This window comes from Trichosurus vulpecula, chromosome 9 (genome assembly GCF_011100635.1).
Source record: "Trichosurus vulpecula isolate mTriVul1 chromosome 9, mTriVul1.pri, whole genome shotgun sequence".
Lineage (NCBI taxonomy): Eukaryota > Metazoa > Chordata > Mammalia > Diprotodontia > Phalangeridae > Trichosurus > Trichosurus vulpecula.
Genome location: NC_050581.1, coordinates 108,828,304 through 108,833,849, shown reverse-complemented (window position 1 = coordinate 108,833,849; position 5,546 = coordinate 108,828,304). Strand labels below are relative to the sequence as shown.

The 5,546-nt window shown below is 40.3% G+C and overlaps 1 pseudogene; it reads left to right on the top strand.

The window, feature by feature from the left end:
* The first annotated feature begins 4,197 nt into the window (after positions 1-4,197).
* LOC118830680 lies at positions 4,198-5,339 on the top strand (annotated as a pseudogene).
* The last annotated feature ends 207 nt before the right edge of the window (positions 5,340-5,546 follow it).

Genomic DNA, 5,546 nt, shown 5'->3' with positions numbered 1-5,546 from the left:
TGCAAATTCTTGCCTCAATTATCTAGATATTTCAGTTGAAAGTTTCATAGTTTGAGTTTTCAACATAATGGCCTTGATTCTCTGCTATACTTTGATAAAAATGCACAGCTGGAGCTTCAGGAGAATTGGAGTGAAATGTCCACAACTTACAACTATAAAAGACCTAAATTATCCCTATTAGCAATTTTTTGAAAAGGTAGCACTTTTATATAGTAAGGCAGACTAAATATATTTCTAAGGTACTATTGGAATGTCCTTAATTTGTCTCAAGCTCTACACCATGGGTGGAAATCTCTGACCTCCAGGCTACATCCAGATTCAAGTTAATGACATCCAACCTGGGGAGCAAATTCCAAAAGGCAATATTTCTACCTGGTTGGGAAAATGCAGAAGTCTTTTTCTTTACTTTCTTAAAATGTCACCAGGTTACTTTATTAGACTTTGTGTTTCTATACCTACCTATAGGTTTATTCATTTGTGTCACTATTCTGAGAGTTTTTGTATCCCACTAAAATTTAGTTCATTGTACATCATATTCTTTCTCTGTGTATTTCTGTGCATGTATTTATTTTTGTGAAGCACCAATTGGCTCTGGGTTTTTCCTCCCAATCTATACTCCAACTAGCAGACTTGGCCATCAGAACAAGCCTACTGTGTCCTCAGAGATATAGGGGCAACCCCAAAGAGGGTTGTTTATTATTATGGCTCAGAAGATCCCATCCAGTTTATTTCCCTTCATATTCTTACTACTTAATAAGTGCCCCTACTGTCATCTAACCAGTGCCCTAATTATTTTTATTGTTCAGTTGTTTCAGTCATGTCTGACTTTTCACGACTGAAGTGGCTTGTCATTTCCTTCTCCAGCTCATTTGATAGATGAGGAATCTGAGCCAAACAGGGTTAAATGACTTATCCAGGGTCACACAGATAACAAGTGTCTGGGGCCAGATTTGAACTCAGAAAGATGAGTCTTCCTGCCTTCAGGCCTGGTATTCTGTCTACTGTACCACCTAGCTGACCAGTGTGCTAAGTAAAGTCAATTACTCTCGGGGCAGCTAGGTGGTACAGTGAGTAGAGCACTGGCCCTGGAGTCAGGAGGACCTGAGTTCAAATCCGGCCTCAGACACTTGACACATGTACTAGCTGTGTGACCTTGGGCAGGTCACTTAACCCTGATTGCCCTGCCAAAAAACCAAAAAAAAAAATCAATTACTCTCTCATCAATATCATCTGACCAGTGATCACTGCCCTAATATATATTTGACAATTATCATCAATTAACTTTTCCTAAGAAATATTTATTGAGAAAGTATAGCAAGGACAGAAGTATAAACCAACCTCTCTCAAACCAGGGCATGCTCTTTCATCCACATACTCACTTGCCCCATTGTGATCACACTTAGAGCAGCTGCTACAAACATCCCTTCCAACAAGTACACTTCTAGGTGTGGCATGAATGATGCATTATTTGTTCCCTTGCTTGGAAGAAATCTGCCAGGTCTTATGTACTATTTGGCCAGGTCAAGCAATTTCCTTCCTCAATCCTTGTTCCCTACCAATCTCTGCTGAGCTATCGATGAGCAAACTTTGCCATGCACTATAGTTACTATGCCTTTTGTGGCTTTTCTGACTTTTGAAGTTCACATGGTCATAATTTGGTCTGTTCTATCTTTAATACTCCTTCACCTAGGATTAGAAAAGAATCAACACAATAGGAGACAGAAGACACATAGGAACCATGCATTCACTGCCTTATGGTTTCTAGGCGAGTACTAGATAAGGCAGCTGCAGAAGCAACTACTGCTTCTGCTTCATTTCTCCCACCCAGAAATTTACAGTATTTCTTTTTCTTTACTCTTAAGCTACCAGTGTGGGAATGCAGTGAACCACACTGACTCCATTTTGTGATTATATTCTGGATCTAGCTCAGTTCTCTTTCTATTCAATTATGCATTTAGTTCAACTTCTGTTTTGTCAGAAAACTCTATTCAGTTGTGAGAAATGTGAGAAAATCTTATTGCATTGTTAGAAGGTAGCCTTGCATGGCTGGGAAGCTGGGCTACTTCTACCTTTTGCTTAGAGACTCTTAACTAAGGACCTAGGTTATGCTGACCAGAAACTTGGTCAGATTCAAAGATTGATGCAAGGAATTTTCTCATAATTAAACATCTCAAGCAATCCATATGTCTTATCTGAAAAACTGGCCCTATAGTGATCAGTGAGTTGTTGCTGCCATGTTTCTTTTATTGAATACAGATGCTCTGGGGAGTGGGACACCTCTTTTTGGAATTGCAACTGTTCATGTTCCCCCCTCCCCAACTTGGAAAGTCTCTAATCTTTCCTTTAATTAGAAATCAAGGTACCTAATTAATTAGTTTTATTCAATTGTTTTTAATGCATAAAAATCTACCTTCCCCTGTATTTGGGATCCATTGCCAAATGTGAAGGGTCCTGGTCTTGATTTCTTGCGCAATTTATATGCATTGCTTAATAAATTTATGCGCTCAGAAATGTTTGTTTCCTCAGTTATTTCATATTTCATCTGCCACATCAGGGATAGAGAGTTCTTGTTTTGAGAAACGGTCTGGATATCAATCAGCACATGCCCTAAATTGGGTAAGAAAAGGGCCTGTCTCCTCCATCACACACTTCCAGAAGCAGGTTCATCGGCCTCCATGTGGTAAATTACCACAGGCAGAGAATATTACAAAGAGTCCTCTCCCCATTTTTGAGTCATCTCTGTTACATGTGTATGGATTCACATGGGGATAGAATTTAGAGCTGGAATTTGGATGCCATCTAATCCCCAACCCTCATTTTAGAGATGAGAAAACTGAAGCCCACATAAGTACACACTCCACAGTGGTACTCGCAGCTATCAGGCTAAAATAAGTCGTTTACCCAAGGTTTTACCAGAAGTAAGTAGAAGAGCTAAGATTAAAATCTACATCCTCTGATTTTGAATCCAGTGTTCTTTCCTCTACCCTGTGCCTGCAGTCTATTAGTTGTAGGGATAGGTGGCTGTGTGCTGAGCAGAAGGAAAATTCATAGCTTTGGGCAGTGTGTTATTTTACTTACTGATTTATAATAGGAGAATCAGGACCTATGTATCTACCAAAAAGCTAGTTGTACAATCAACTGTTTTTTAGAAGCTACTTCAGAGCCAAAAGGCAGAAAATTGTTAGGAACTTAGAAGAGGAATAAAATATTAGAAAGAATAATGGAGAGCATTGCTGCTTGCTTCAGGGGCTGCTGAGATTGTAGCTGCCCACCCTAGGTCCAGAACTGCAGCTCCTACTTCTGCTGGTTGCACAGTGGCCACTGCCACTTCCATACCTTTTTATGGTATACATTATTGGAAGTCGGAATGGGTATATTGAGTTTCTTGGGTGGTGTGGCATCTTGTATAAAAGAGGTGTGAATATTCTGAGTTAGAATGCCTTAAAGCAAGTACCCATTGGACTTATCCTATGTAAATATTCTCATTTTCAGACTGGAAATTAGTATTTTGGTGGAACAGTTGACAAGTTAGAATATCTGAGCAGTATGAGACTCAGATGAATCTTCTATTGCTCAGTTGTTTCCACAGAAGCCGTGCACACTCTTTACCCTCAGGCAACTGCCCTTGGCTTTCTTGTGTTGGATCAATGGAGAAGAGGAAGGGGGTCTAGTTCCTTGAAATATTTTTGATCCCTTCTCTTGGCTTGCTGAGTTGGCATTTGGCATCTGATCAGGCATCAAATGAAAAACAACCAATGAAAATGAACATATTGACAACTTAGTCAGGTGATGACCTTTGTTGGAAAAGGAAAGAATGATTCTCTATCATTTTTATGTGCCCTGAAATCTTTCAGAAGCCTTCTTAGATAAAAGGCTTGCATATAACTTGCTTGCTGTCATACCTACCTGGCAAGCTTATTTTGAATTTTAACTGAGTTAATATGCTGAAACCTATTGTAAATTGTAAAGAGTTACACATATGTAAAGGACTATTATTAAGGTTTATACTTCCTTGCAGCAAGCTGGTAGGATAGTTGTTGTTTTTAGAGGTAGGAGGTAGAAATGATTAAGAACTTGGAAGGTGAATTAAATATTAGACAGAGCAATGGCAGTCATGCTCTTTGCCTGATGAGGCTGATCAGGGGCTCCATGACTCCTACTTCTGCTAACAGAACTCTGGCCACTGCCACTTCCATGATGACAATGGCTCTGACTTTTCACATCTACAACAGGCAGAACTGGGAGGACATGGACTTCTCTAGTCTGTGTCAGAAATGTCTTGGACAAAATTTCTAAAACCAGATGACCAAAGAAAAGTATGGAAAAGAATGCAAAATTGTCCTGGGCGATACACGGTATTCCACTGATACCTCAGTGTTTGCATGCGTTTTAAAAAGACTGAAGTCTGCCATACCTGTAGCAAGCTAAAATGTTTGTCTGAACTGCCTTTTGGACTTAAAATATTCCCTGCCTTGTCAGGTCCATGAGGCAGAACTGTCCTGTAAGGATGACAAGACTAAGACCGATGTGAACAAAGAATACTTCATCTAGAATGTTGAGCGAGAGATTTCTAATTCTGATGGAACTCGGTCAATTGGTGTTCTTGGGAAGGGCACAGCTACCAGTGACATGCTGCTCAAATTGACCAGGACCCCCTTACTACAACAGAACCATCCTCATATGTGTTTCTTCTGGGTGAAAGGAGAATGTAAAAGAGGAGTAGTTATCCATATAGACATGAGAAGCCTGATGATCCTCTTTCTGATTAGAATATCAAAGATTGCTATTATGGTGTTAATGATCCTGTGGCAGATAAGCTTCTAAAACAGGCTTTTACAATGCCTAGTCTGAGCCCACCAGATGATAAGAGCGTTATTACACTATATATTGCCCTGGGAGATACAATCAGTGAGACTGATCTAAGAAATCACTTTTACCAGTTTGGGGAGATCTGAATGATAACAGTTGCACAGAGGCAGCAGTGTACTATCATCCATTTTGCTACAAGCCAACCTGCTGAGAAATAATTCAGTGAACTGATTGTGAATGGGTGCAAGTTTAATGTGACATGGGGAAGATCCTGGGAAGCCAGAGGAAAAGAAAAGGGAAAAGAATCACAAGCTCCGAAATTAAGTTGGAGCTTGTCCCAGGACTTTCCTGGAGCTCTTCCTCCTCCTCCAGCCGCTGAAGAAGATACCTCTGACAATTATTTTAATTTCCCTTCCCTTGGTCCTCCAACAGTGGTTAATATTGCCCTGCCCCCTCCTCCCCAATTGTACCTCCACGCCCCCCCACTACATATGTTCTATCCAATAGGACCACCACCTCCCTTCATGTGAGCTCTAGCAGGTATGGGCACTCATGGAGAAAAGAACTGCAGTCCCTAACACCCTGCTCACAGTGGTTGGGCTCTAAGGAGGAAAAGCACTTCAGAAACGTAATAAATAAATAAATAAATCTCTGAGTAATCTTTTTTTTTTTTCCTGTGTAAGTTCCTGTGGTAGCATAAAACATGTTAAGATATGAGCGAACAGAGAGCTGGAGCT